Source organism: Typopeltis vanoorti, chromosome 16 (genome assembly GCF_054136105.1).
Source record: "Typopeltis vanoorti isolate ZY-2024b chromosome 16, IOZ_Tvanoo_1.0, whole genome shotgun sequence".
Taxonomy (NCBI): Eukaryota; Metazoa; Arthropoda; class Arachnida; order Uropygi; family Thelyphonidae; genus Typopeltis; species Typopeltis vanoorti.
This window is the reverse complement of record NC_143564.1, coordinates 69,155,173-69,170,673: the sequence shown is the minus strand read 5'-3', so window position 1 is coordinate 69,170,673 and position 15,501 is coordinate 69,155,173. Positions and strand designations below refer to the sequence as shown.

The 15,501-nt window shown below is 37.3% G+C and overlaps 1 protein-coding gene across 1 annotated transcript in view; it reads left to right on the top strand.

Moving 5' to 3' along the window:
* LOC150098108 (band 4.1-like protein 4) overlaps positions 1-15,501 on the top strand; it is a 637,189-nt gene that overhangs the window by 335,639 nt on the left and 286,049 nt on the right. The gene's annotated exons all lie outside the window — the stretch shown is intronic.

Sequence of the window (15,501 nt, the reverse complement as noted above, 5' to 3'; positions counted from 1 at the left end):
TAAATTTATTGTTTTGTTCTTTTTTTTCTTTTTTTTTCTAGCTGCACAATGGCAAATATGTATCATACATATTAATATTAATTATGTAATTATTGATCGATATTCTGAATTTGAGTTTCATGTTGTCTTTAAGTTAAAAACAAGAATTTATAAGCCAGCATTTTTTTATTCTATACAGTACCATATTTTTTAGTTGTAGTTGATTTGTGATTTTGATATGAAAAATGATTGAAACAGTATTAGTGAAAAGAAGTCATCTATTTGATTCATTTTTTTATTCTATACAGTACCATATTTTTTAGTTGTAGTTGATTTGTGATTTTGATATGAAAAATGATTGAAACAGTATTAGTGAAAAGAAGTCATCTATTTGATTCATTAATGAAGAAGATGCAATATCGAAGACCTACCTTAGTAGCATGAACTTCTAAGTATATGGAAGCACTATGGAAACTAAACTAACAGTGAAAAAATAATGAATAAAATACAGAGTATAAAAGTGAGATAAAAAAAAAGTAATGAATGAAAACTGAGTTATGAAATATGTGTGAAAATTAGAAGGCTTAAAAAATATCTTACGGGAAAATAAAATAAGAACATGTATAATAATTTTCATCCCATAAAGTGTATGGGATGAAAACCTTGCAAGTATGATTAGAAGTTTCATATTGGTCATCCAGTTTTTGTACAAATTATACATGTTCTTATTTCATTATTTTCCCATAAGGTATTGTTTTTTAACCTTCTAATTCTCACATGTACTTCATAACTTGATTTTTAATCATTACCTTTTTATATCTTGGATTTTTACTCATTATTTTTATATCTTGGGGTTTTTGTTCATTACGCTTTTCATCTTGCTTTGGTATCCTGGATTTTATTCATTACTTTTTCATATTCCAGTCTTACTCACTACTTCTCAAATGATTAATTATATTTTTTACTGAATGGTAATTTATATTACGCTGTTAGTATAGTTTTCATGTTGCTTCTGTATACATAATAGTTAATGATACCAAGGTAGGTTTGGATATCACTTCTTCTTCATTAATGATTGAAATTGATGGCTTCTTTTTAGCTAATATTGTTTCAATCATGCATCACTAGTGTTGTGAGCAAATGTAGCAGTAGTGTTTGTTGTTGGAATTTATATTGTGTTTTGCTACTTCTGAAAATGGCATCCATAAAAAAATAATTGCTGAAACAAACCTTGACATGTAAAGATAAGGAAGTCATTTTGCCTCTTTGCCTTGATAAGACCTCACTTGGATGTAGGTCTCATCTCCTGGTTTCCATGGTGATTTTGATACAGTGCAGAGAGTGCAAAGGAGAGTGTTAAAAATTATATCAGGATTGTGGAATACTGATTATGAAAACAGATTGACAATTTGTAAGCTGCAGACACTATCACACAGGAGAAAGAGAGTGTTAAAAATGATATCAGGATTGTGGAATACTGACTATGAAAACAGATTGACAATTTGTAAGCTGCAGACACTATCACACAGGAGAAAGAGGGTTGATATAATTGAGAGTTACAAACTTCTGAAAGAGTTATACAGAATTTCAGTAAATGGACTTTTTCATTTCATGGAGAGTGGGAAGAGACATGGGAGCATCCTTGAAAGTTGAGAATCAATGCTGTCAAGAAGGGGGTAAGGGCTAGATATTTTTTTCATAGAGTGGTGTGTGATTGGAAAGCTTTGCAGTTGGATGTTGTGTGCGAGTAGCATCAAAAAACAGGTATAACGGCTAAGCAAATATTATGGCCTTACTTGAGTTCTTGACTCCCTGGAGGTCTCTCTTAATAATAATAATAAAGTGCATGTCAGTGGCACATAAAGCTTCAGCATGAAGATCAAGTTCTGTCTTGGATTTTTCCCAGTGAATGCATTGTGAAAATTGCTTCATGTATGCGAAGAAAAATGTGAAAGATTTGTGGGTAAATGAAAAGAAGGAAAGCATTAATGTATGTGAAAATTGTGTTGATAGAATAGAAAAAAAAAAAAAAAAAATCAGCTAACGCCTTTTTATTCCCGTATACAGGGAGTAGGCGAGGCCATTTAGCCCTATCTAACTTTTTTTGGAGACTGAGTGGGCAGTTCAATCTCCACTGGTACCCAATCAGAGACAGATGGCCCAAGGCTATCACTAATTAAGCAGTACGCAGTGAAGAGAGACGGCTCAAATGTGCCGCCATCTCGTGGTCCCTAACCCTAACACACAATATATTTAATGTCTGAAATAATGTGGGTTCTACGGTCGATTTTCTTGAGTTTACAGGACGAAAAACCCGAGTTTCCGGGAGGAAAAACCTGCTTGCCCGTGCCAGAGATCGACTAACTCGGGAACCGGTCGAAAAAAGGCTTAGAAAAATTTCCTCTAGTCGCCGACTAGACTCGAAACCAAGACTTCCTTCGTGCGGCTAAGCGCGGTGGTGTGCAAACGCCACATCCACTGAGCTACACAGGACGAATCTATATGTGTGTTAAATCACACATATAGATTTGGCAACATTTTGCAATGTGCCTCCTAAACTTCAACTCCTTATCCACCAACACTCCTAAATCTCTTGCCTCATCAATTTCCTGGAGTACAGTTCCACCAATGTAGTAAACTGCTGCTAATCTTTTCACCCCAAAATGTATAACTTTACATTTTGTCATATTAAATTGACATCCATTCTCCTTAGCCCAGACCTCCAATCTATCCAAATCATCCTGCAAAATTTTGACATCATCTGCATTCACTATTGCCCTACCCAACTTTGCATCATCCGCAAACAAATGAACTGTTCCTCTCACATCCTTTCCTATATCATTAATGAACAAATTAAACAGCAGTGGTCCAAGAACAGATCCTTGTGGCACACCACCAGTCACAGGCTGTCTTTTGGACTCTACTCCTGAATAAATTACTCTCTGATATCTTTCCATCAACCACCCTCCTATCCATCTCACCAACCCTATATCCATCCCCATATGCTGCATTTTAATGATGTGGTATTCCATGTGGTATCCTGTCAAAGGCCTTATCCAGTTCAGCCGTCACTGTGTTATAATACGTGAGCAAGTTACTGAGGCATGACCTACCCTTCACAAAACCATGCTGTCCCTGATAGATACAGTATCCCATTTTCATCTATCCAATCTTGTATTTTCCTCTTGACTATTTTCTCCAAGACCTTGATAACGATTCCTGTTATGCTGATTGGCCGGTAATTTTCAACAGCAGCCTTGGAACCACCTTTATGCAGCAGATCTATTTTCCCCTCTTTCCACCCCCTTGGGACTGACCCAGACCCAAGGCTCAAATTAAACAAAATGGTCAAGGGCACTGACAATTCTTTAGCCGCTTCACGTACGACACGAGCTGGTATACTATCCAATCCCACAGATGTATTGACATTGAGGTTCTGTAATAGTCTATTTACCTGTACTTCATTCATCACAATCCCAGTATAAGCTGTTGGTTCTTCCATTCCTGCAATGTCACCACCTGGATGATATACTCTTGCAAAGTGCTCGCTCAGTAATTCCACTATATCGACTGATTTGGTTACCTCTCTACCCTCAGCATTTTTTAAAATCATTCTGCCATGAACATTTTTCCTTTTACTTGCAACATATTGAAACAACTGTTTATGATTCTCTTTAGCCTGCATGGCCAATATTCTTTCATAATCTGCTTTTGCTTTTCTTACCACCCTTGTTACCTTTCTGGCCTGAGCTTTATACTGTTCCTGCACCTGCTGGTCACCTTTCTCCTTAAATTCCCTCCACAATTGTTTCTTTTTTTGCAGCTCAAGCTTAATAGTGTTATTCATCCATTTAACCCCTACTTGATTTATTATTTGGACTCTTGGTATACAGTCAACCATTGCCTCCTGCAAACACTTCTTAACCACTTCCCATGCACTATCAACATCCAGCCCTTGCAGTTTTACATGCCATGGCACTGAGCCAAGCACACTCCTAAGCTTGTCATACTTACCGGCCCGGTAATTTCACATGTACCCTGTCTTAATTGTAAATTCCACTCCTTTAGCCACCTCCCAAGTCATGACCTTATGATCACTCTCACCGATTGGTGGAAACATGGTCATGTTCGTTACAGCCACTTCTCAGATGCAATTACTAGGTCAAGCACTCTCTGCCCCCTAGTATTTTCCATTACATGTTGATAGTTGTCCCTTAATAACCACATAAATTCCAATTCCTTCCTCCCATATGCCTTCTCCTCCTTCCAGTCAATGTTACCATAATTGAAATCACCCATAATAATTACCCTCCTACCACTCATTTCTTCTATTTACCTATGCATACTATCCCCCCCCACACCATCTATTCCATCACCTGGTCTATAGCAGCACCGAATTGAATATTTTGTTCTGCTAACCTCTATCTCACACCAAATATCCTCAAATGTGCTCTTTTCTCTTTCCTGCAGTTCAACTTCTATACTCCTAGGCTGCAACTCATCAGCTATCATCAATAACACTCCTCCTACCTTTTTATTCTCCCTGTCATTCCTGAACAAGCTATACCCGTCACATTCAATCCCACTAGCTTTATCATCTTCTGTTTCACTAATACCAACAACCTGTGGCCTGGAAATGTCAACCAAGGCCAAAAATTCCTCCTTCTTGTTCCTAATACTCCTGGCATTAGTGTACATGAATTGCAGAAGCCCATTAGTCCCATCCCTACTTTGATGCATTATATTAACTATCCCATTCTGATATGTTATCCTTCATACTCGCTCAGGCATATTATACTCATATACTCAACTGCCTCCCTAAAGTCTGCATATCTACTTCCCTCCCACTTAATAAATCTAGTTTCCCTGAGTCTGTACTTCCACTTCATTCCTCAACACTTTTTCAAGCCTCCATACACCAAATCCATTCAAATGTAAACCATCCATCTTATATAAATCCTTTCGCCCATTGAACTCACTCCACACATCCACAAATTCCACACCACTCTCCATGCATAACCCACGCATAAAGTATTTGGCAATTATGGCCCTCCTTCTCAACACTTCACTGTCATACCGTGGCAAAATACTCACCATCCTAACTCTCTCACTCTTCTCCTTTGCTACCTCAAGTAATTCCCTCACATCCTCTATCATTTCCATTTTGTCTTCTTTCAAATCATTTGTTCTGCCACGACTATAATTTCTTTCACCCTCTGTTTTTGCGCTCTAATAGACCTGCTGACGTCCTTTATGTTCGCACCCGGTCGGTACGATTTCGTCAAACTCTCAACTATCACACCTCTTAATAATGAATCTCCATACAGCACTCGCTCCTTCATTTTATTTATGTTTATGAACATTCTCTTATTTTTTGTATCAGACTTTCGCCGTTTATTAGTTGGTACGTTCGGTACACATTTTTGCATACGCTCCAGTTGCCACTTTGCTCTACGTATCACTCTGCTCAACCGTGCGATTTCACTACTTGCATCTATCTCACCATTTTCATTATCATTTAAATCATCCATTCGTTAAGGGATATTACATCCCATATTGTTTCATAGCCGAATAAGAAACTCAAAGCGTTTCATGCCGAATATAGAAACTATATAAATTTCGGCGAGTCTAAGCGTAAGCAGATACCTGGATAGTGCAACATCTGACCCATTTGGGAGTGCAACACTGAGGCAACTCATAGTAAGGGTGGAGCAAGCTCTGATCAGTATTCTTGGTATTTACTCATAATGTTAAACCTCCTAGCAGCTGTATTATTGTTCTACATTATGAGAGAAGGTCACTACCCAGACCGGTTTCAACTTTTATTGAGGTCTCATCAGTGAGTAAGTAGGCCTAGTAATACCAAGTTTATAGCAAACAGAACTTACATACCCTGCTATGAGAATTGCCAAGAAGGTGTCCTAATAAATTATTAATTATATGAAGAGCCAACGGCTTCAATTCAGCCACATGAAGAACTCATTTAAGTTAAGGGATATTACATCCTATATTGTTTCTTAGCCGAATAAGAAACTCAAAGGTTTCATGCTGAATATAGAAACTATATAAATTTCGGTGAGTCCAAGCATAAGCATATACCTGGATAGTGCAACACCTGACCCATTTGGGAGTGCAACACTGAGGCAACTCATAGTAATGGTGGAGCAAGCTCCGATCACTATTCTTGGTATTTACTCATAATGTGAAACCCAGCTCCTAGGAGCTGTATTACTGTTCTACATTATGAGAGAAGGTCATTACCCAGACCGGTTTCAACCTTTGAGGTCTCATCAGTTGGTTTAAAGTTGATGGATTGCATTTGAATGGATTTGGTGTTGGGCATTTAGAAAGTTGATTCTGTAAGAAGGCACAGAAACAAGAAGTTAATGTAGCAAATGATCGAAGTTTATTTGTGAAGCAGGATAGCACAGTTAAACAGATTTTATGACAGGGGGAAGATGGATTCATAGTTGAAGATGTGGTTGCAGCAGCGCAAGGTGATGAAATGAATAAACGTGGGGATGAGACAGGTCAGAATGGAAATCAGAGTGAGGATCAGGGAAACGGGAGTGATCAGACCGAAGAGAGAGGTATGGTATAGCAGCTAGAATAGAGAATGAATATTGGTGCTGGTTGAATTGGCTTCAAAGATACAGAGGTTGTTATGTTTGTACATAAATGTAAGGAGTATTCGAAATAAGAGAGCTGAATTTGTGGCATTGATTGAGTCTATATACCAAAGATAATTGATATAAGTGAAACTTGGTTGTCTGAGGAGGATGTGATGTCTGGAATAGAACTAGAAGGATATATAATTTTCCAGAAGGATAGAAATGTGAAAAGAGGAGGGGGGGGTGATGTTAATGATTGCAGAGGAATTGTGTCTGCAAAGTGTGGAAGTTGTAGGAAATGCAGAGAATACTGATTGTGAAATATTTAGACAAATTAGTTGGGCATGTAAAAAGGTGATCCTGATGGGAGATTTTAATTACAGGAATATAGACTGGAAGGAGGAAATAGTGTATGGGAACAAGGAGAGAGAGTTTGTGGAATTTCTGAGAGATAAGTATCTTAAGCAGCATGTGATTGAAGTAACTAGAGGCTTTAATGTTTTGGATTTGATGATAACTTCACAAGATGTAGTTGTTAATGAAGTGTTGACAATGCCACCGGTTGGTGAGAGTGATCATGAGGTACTTGTTTGGGAAGTGATGAAACAAGAAAAGGTCACTACGAAAAATGGATACATGTGGATGTATAAAGCAGGTGATTATAGGAAACTCTGTAGTCAGTTAGCATCAGTACGTTGGATAGATGAGCTGATCAGAAAAGATGTTGGCAATGTATGGAAACTCACAAGGCAGTACCTGACAAAACAGTGTATGACTGGATCCCAAGGGTTAAGTGAGTAAATAGATTAGGAGTGAAATGGATGAACAGTGAAATAAAGCTGTGTTTGAAAAAGAAAAGGCTATGGAGGAGGTACAAGACAGTTGTGGTGATCTGATCCATGAAATGTATAAAGTGCATTCACTAGTCTAATATCCAACTCCATCCACTCTAGTTTGACTATCAACTTATTATGTGATAATCTATCAAAAGCCTTTGCAAAGTCAAGTATGCTACTGTGTATCCATCTCCAATGCTGCTGTCGCCTTATTGTAATAAGTAAGACATGGCCTCCCTTTTGCAAATCTGTGCTGTCCATCAAAGATAATACCATTTGACAACCCAATTGTGGATCCTGATTCCCACCAGCCTTCCATCACTTCAATCACACAGATTGGCCATAATTTGATACTTGAATTCTACCATATCCTTTATGAAGTGGTACAATCTTGCCTTCTTCCTTCACTCTTCTTTGAAACTTGACCCAGTCTAAGACTCATATTAAACAAATATGTCTCGACAATGTCAACTCCCTTCAAAATATACAGTGATGTAGCATGAAATCCAATCCTCATTAATATCAAGTTTCCTTAATTCCTCATATACCTCTTCTTCACTCACAGTCAATCTCTCCTCCTCATCATCCACTGCTCTCAACCCCTCCATGCACAATGTCACATTCACAAGGATGAATGATCTTTATGAATTACTCATTAAATATCTCAATGGTATCCTCTGTAGCAGTTCTTCTTATACCATTTTCTCCAGTCATTCCTATTTAACCACAATCTTTCTTTCTTTTTTTTTGCTAGCTAGATATTGAAAGAACTCTAGGATTTTTTTTTTTTTTGCTTCATTAGCTAACTGCTATACTGAAATTTTGCTAACCTTACCAACTAAGTCATCCTCCTTGCCTGTTCTCTCTGATGTACCTCATGGAATTGATTATTACCCCTCCTCTTGTGTTGCCTCCATAATGCCTTTCTTCTCTGTATTGCATGCTTAACTCTTCATTCATCCATTTCACGCCTACCTTATTTAACCTTCTGACCTTTTGAATACATTCAGACATTACTTCTACTTTAATTATAAAAAAACTTTAATTAATACTTTCTTATATTTCAGCAATGTTACATTGCCATCATCTGGGATCACAAAAAGAATGATATGTGCATGCCGGCACTAACAATGAGCAAATGAGGCTGAATAAAGACAACAAAAGTCAGGTAGAATCCTAAACAATGTCCCCTAGTGGGCTAAATTGGATTGTCTTGGCCGTTGGGTTGACTATCTTAATTTGCATGCTTCCCAAATTTGGGGCAGTTTTATGCACTGAAATGTGTTGAGGTTTGGATAGTTTTTTAGAGCCGAGGCAGATTTGATGAATAGTCTTTCATACTTATATTTGCTGCAGTGTAATAGAGTAGCCTTCTTCCATTGTATCCTATGGTGGGTGTCTTACATATATATATAAAATAAGTTTAATGACTATTACTTAGAGAAAAGATGGCAAGATATATTTAACAAGATACTACTAGTTTACTAGTTTCGTTACATGAACATCATCAGGTATCATACTCAAAGACGTATATAAAAAACTACAGACACTTAAAATTGTACTAACAGAACAAGTGAAAAACATTAGCATGTTTGAAAAAATGCAAGTATGAGTTCCATACAAACGAATACTACGTGCTGTCGCGAGTGCGCCAGTACTGAACAGAAGCAACGTGTGCGTCCAAGAGATTGTAACTCAGGCTGTTGTTGATATGAGAGGAATCTAGAGAAATTTCTCTTGATTCAACAATCTTTCTTTCGAGTTCATCGTAGCACACACGGATATTAGCAGTTTGAGTCCAGTTTACAATGTGCTGGCGGCCTTCGTCTGAGTTAGCAGAAAAGAGAACGTGGCTAGAGAGAGCTCTAGCTCTAGTCCTGTTATAGGAGATATCTCTACGGTGTTCATCCAAACGTAGAAGGATGGATTTAGCAGTCTGTCCATAATATGGCTTTCCGCAATCACACAAAATCTTGTAGACTCCTGGAAACTGAGTAGGAAGATGTTTCTGTTTATGTTTGCAAAGTAATGAACGAAGTTTTGGAAGCGTAGTGTAGCACGTTTTGAAGTTAAATTTCTTGAGAATCTTTGCCAGTTTTGGTGATAGAGAGCTGATGTAAGGCAAGGAGATGAAGGCTCTTGGGGGAGGGGGATCTTCAGCAGTAGTTGAGTGCCTGGGGGAAAGAAATTTGTCAATCTTCTTTGGAGAGAAGCCATTGTTAATAAACGTTTTTTTAAGAAAACTGAGTTCATTTATAATTTCTGTTTCTTCTGTAAGTAATGATTTGGCTCGGTGGGCTAAAGTGGAAATAATACCGCATTTTTGTGGGGGATAATGATGGGAGGAAGCATGAAGGTATCTGTCAGTATGAGTAGGCTTTCTAAAAATTGAGATTTTAATGAACGAAGTTTTGGAAGTGTAGTCCTTCTCTCCAAAGAAGATTGACAGATTTCTTTCCCCCAGGCACTCAACTACTGCTGAAGATCCCCCTCCCCCAAGAGCCTTCATCTCCTTGCCTTACATCAGCTCTCTTTCACCAAAATTGGCAAAGATTCTCAAGAAATTTAACTTCAAAACGTGCTACACTACGCTTCCAAAACTTCGTTCATTACTTTGCAAACATAAACAGAAACATCTTCCTACTCAGTTTCCAGGAGTCTACAAGATTTTGTGTGATTGCGGAAAGCCATATTATGGACAGACTTCTAAATCCATCCTTCTACGTTTGGATGAACACCGTAGAGATATCTCCTATAACAGGACTAGAGCTAGCGCTCTCTCTAGCCACGTTCTCTTTTCTGCTAACTCAGACGAAGACCGCCAGCACATTGTAAACTGGACTCAAACTGCTAATATCCGTGTGTGCTACGATGCACTCGAAAGAAAGATTGTTGAATCAAGAGAAATTTCTCTAGATTCCTCTCATATCAACAACAGCCTGAGTTACAATCTCTCGGACGCACACGTTGCTTCTGTTCAGTACTGGCGCACTCGTGACAGCGCGTAGTATTTGTTTGTATGGAACTCATACTTGCATTTTTTCAAACATGCTACTGTTTTTCACTTGTTCTGTTAGTACAATTTTAAGTGTCTGTAGTTTTTTATATACTTCTTTGAGTATGATACCTGATGATGTTCATGTAACGAAACTAGTAAACTAGTAGTATCTTGTTAAATATATCTTGCCATCTTTTCTCTCGGTAATAGTCATTAAACTTATTTTATAATATTCCAACCAAGTAAAAATGAATTGTCAGAATATATATATATATATATATATATATATATATATATATACGAGTATATTATACTGCTAATTATATATACAAGAAAGTAGCCAAGTTATTATGACCTTTTTCTTGACCACTGGTATTAATAAATTAAAGACTTAATTCTGTATGTTAGTCAAGTAAATAATAGTTTAATATCCGATGTTTCACTGACTAATATCTGTCAGCATTTTCAAAGGATACACTGGTAAGCAATAGAAAATAACAAGAACTAGGAAACTAACCGACAATTCTGAATTAGAGAATTGTCGGTTAGTTTCCTAGTTTTTGTTACTTTCTATTGCTTACCAGTGTATTCTTTGAAATGCTGACAGATATTAGTCAGTGAAACGTCGGATATTAAACTATTATTTACTTGACTAATATACAGAATTAAGTCTTTAATTTATTAAAGTAGCCAAGTGTTTGGGCTAATTTTGCTCTTATTCCATTGGCTGCTTACTCTACCTATTTTTGGATTATTCCCAGCTGCTTCCAGAACTTGAGTGTTTCTTTTGTGTTCAGAAGTAGAACATTGTTTTCAGATTTCCCATCAATATTTTGATGAAACTGATGTTGGTTAGTTTTGAAATGAATGTTTTGCTTGTATCGACTTATTCAGTCTTTGTAGCAAATGATCTTTTTTTTCTGTGGGCAATAATCTTTGTTTGAATTATTATTATTATTATTATTATTATTCAAGCCTCCATGGAGTCAAAAGGCTCATTATGGGAGGTCCCCTCCTAAGAAACACAAAGTCTATCATACCATTCTGTAAACTCATTGACTGTTCTCGCTCTCACCACTCCATCAGGCAATGCATTCCATGGTTCAACCACCCTCCATGCAAAGAAACCACTCTTCACTTTCTTGCTCACAGTTTCCTTTCGTAACTTCCAGGGATGGCCTCTTGTCATCACTCCTATCCGCTGTTCAACCAAGCAAAGAACTCCCCAGTGTCAACCCTATAACCACCTCTCAACAGTTTAAGTCTCGATCATATTAACTCTCCTTCTTCTATCCACCAAACTCTGCAGTCCACATTCCCTCAGCCGATCCTCATAACTATCATTGTACAGTCCTGAAGCCATCTTTGTTATCTGCCTTTGTAAACTTTCCACAGTTAATTTATCCCCTTCAAATCCTTCAGACTAAATCTGAGAACAATAGTCCAAGTGTGGTCTGATCAGGGTCTTATACAATGGAATGATAACTGTTTTATCTCTGCAGGTCAGTGTCCTTCTCATTATTGCAGCAATTCTCTGTGTTACCTTTGCCACCTTTGCAATATGTCCCCTAAATTTCAGGTTTCTATCAATCATCAACCCTAGATCTCTTGTCTCTCCCACTTCCTCCAGTATAACTCCTCCCATAGAGTATGCAGTGTCCCATCGATGTTTCCCAAACCTCAAGACCTTACATTTTGCTGCATTAAACCGACAACCCCATTCATTTCCCCATCTATCTTGCTTATTCAAATCCTCTTGCAGGGCTGCCGCATCTGCACTATTACTAATAATCCTTCCCAGCTTCGCATCATCTGCAAACAACTGATATCCCCTTGCAATCCACTGACAATGTCATTGATATAAAGGTTAAACAATATAGGTCCTAGTACTGAGCCCTGTGGGATCCCACTTGTAACCCTCTGCCTCCTTGAAACTGCTCCACCATACACAACTCTCTGATACCTATCGGACAGACAATCCTGAATCCAGTTGACCAATCTGACATCCAGACCCATGTGCTGCAACTTGAATATCAGCTTATCATGTGACACCCTGTCAAATGCCTTCACTAAGTCTAAGAAAATGGCAGTATATGCCTTTCCCTCATCTAATGCTCTTGTAAATTTATCATAAAAGGGTAGCATATTGCTAAAACAAGAGCGCCCCTTCACAAATCCATGTTGACTCTCACGGATAACATTACCCTCATCTGCCCAATGCTGTATATGGTCCTTCACTACTTTCTCCAAGATCTTACTAACTACTGATGACACACAAACTGGTCTATAATTAGACACTTCCAGTCTACTACCGCCCTTATGCAATGGCACAATCTTACCTTCCTTCCATTCCATGGGCACCTTTACAGCAGCCAGATATTCATTGAAAAGCCAGGTCAAAGACACTGTCAGTTCCTTAGCACATTCTCTCAAAACTTGTGGTGAAATACCACCCAGTCCCACAGCTTTACTGACATCCAGAGTACTCAGTATTTGCAACACACTCTCCTCCTGTATCTCTAAACCTTGAACCTGCCCTATCCCTCTAGTATTAAAACTGACTTCTCCAGGATGAAATACTCCAATAAAGTGTTCATTGAACAATTCTACTATATCTGCTGCATCAGTCACTCTATTCCCATTTTTATCCCACAATATCATTCTTCCACAGTCATTTTTCCTCCTACTGGCCACATATCTAAAAAATTCCCTAGAATTTTCTTTGGATCTTAGGGCTGATCTCCTGTCATATTCCATGTTCCCTGGCCTGTGTCTTATACTCTTCATGCATCTTCTCTTCACCTGTCTCCTTATCTCTTCCACAGCCTCTTTTTGGCATGCAATTCCTATTTGATATTGTTTGTCATCCACTTTACTCCAAATTGTGCCCTCTTGTTCACTCGTGGTATACAACTTACCATTGCTGCTAACAATATTCTTTCATAATTTCCCATGCACTAATGATATCCGGCCTTCCAATTCCTCCCTCCATGAAACTTCACCAAGTTGACGTCTTAGACTATTATAATCACCTGCCTTATAATTCCACATACGTTCCCGTCTCTTTGATACTCCTGCATGTCTGTTCATTTTCCAAGTCAAAACCATATGGTCACTCTCTCCAACTGGTGGGAGAGATGTCATCTCAGTTATTATCAACTCTTCTGATGCTATAACCAAATCCAAAACTCTTGAACCTCTTGTTCCCTCTATTACATGTTGCCTAAGACATTTGTCCCTCAAGAATTCTAGAAATTCCATTCTCTTATTGCTACATGAATCTTCCTCTCCCCAATTTATACTACTATAGTTAAAATCTCCCATAACAATCATTTTGATACTTCACTTATTGATTTTGTTTCGAAGTTGTATTGCTTTACTAGACTGCTCTTGATCTTTTCTTGTTTAAGTTTTCTTTGTTTTAAATTGATAACATCTGCTTGAAATTTGTTTAATTTTGATTCTAAATGCAATTTCCATTTTTGGTTTCCTCTTTTTGGTTTGTTCATCTGTTTTATTGTATAAATAACTACAACTGAAGCACTGTACATCAAGTAATTTGTTTCTCCAGCTATTTTTATAGGAATTGTTTGTATTTACAAGGTTTTGTTATTATTGTTACACCTCATGGAGTCCAATGAGTCATCATGAGAGGCCACTCCACAATTATACACGAAAACTACTGTCAGCTATACAATACATCATTAACTTTTTTTGCATGATAATTTCTTTTTGCCTATGTGTAAGATGAAAAATTACAGTTTCTAGGAGAATAAAAGTCTGCTACCCCTGTGTGACATCAGCTAACTCATCTGCAGTTGAAAAATCCCATGAAAAGGTTTCTCTTATCATTGTCCCATTTTCAATCGTGTTGCAGAGGTGCTTGTTTTATTTCATAATAATGAAAGCACTGCATTAAAATAATGTTCATTTTATAAGTTTCATTTAAGGGAGGGGGGGATTCATTATGAATGTTATCAAGTTTATGACAAAAAAGGACAGGGATTTGTAGCTAAAAATCTGGAAAATAGCATTATGCTATTTATGGATAAGCCCTAATGATGTGAGCAAGGTGGGATGCAAACTTAAAATCAGTTTATTTATTCTGCAAATAAATAATAAAAATACACAATTGAATAAATTAAAGATGCCAGTAAATTAGATTTTTGGTTTAACCCTTTATCCAAGTGAAAGCAAAAAATGTTTGCATGTGAAGTAACTTCATGACTGGGCAACTCATATATAGAGACTGATAATTTCACATCACTTGCCTTAGTATCCCATAATGCAAAGCACATGTCCTTACAGACATGTATAATGTTATGTATTATAGCAATGTCAGACATTCACCAATGTGTTGCATTTTCATTACAATTTTATGAATGAAACGACTTCACTGATATTGCTCAGTTAATGGTATTTATTCACATGGTATTTAGATTATTCAAGTAAAAAAGAACTTTTGAAAATTATGCCATTATTGGGAAGGACTAGGGGAGAAGACATTTTTTCGGCATTTGATGAATTTGTGAAACAACACAAACTTCCGCTTTTTAAACTTGTATCTATTACTACTGATGGTGCTCCTGCAATGATAGGTAATAAATCAGGCGTCATTTCATTATGTAAAAACGATGACAAATATCCAGATTTTTTAACATACCACTGTATTATTCACCAACAAGTACTGTGTAGTAAAAGATTAAACACAAAAGATGTTTTGGATATTACATTTAAAATTGTAAATTCTGTTCGAGGAAAAGCCCTGCAACGGCAGTTATTTAAATTACAGGCAGATGATGATAGGGAACTTCTGTTGTATAATAATGTTCGCTGGCTCAACAGAAGTCAATTTTTAGAAAGATTTCTTGTATTAATTAAATAACTAAAGGGCTCTGTGCTTGGGCCAATGTTGTTTAATTTGTATATAAATGATATAGGAAACGGCTTAAAGGGAGATATTCAGTTGTTTGCTGATGATGCAAAGTTGTGTAGTGCAATAAAAAATCAAGCTGATGTTGAAAGTTTGCAGGAGGATTTAAATAAGCTGGTAAAATGGGCAAAAGAAAATGGATGT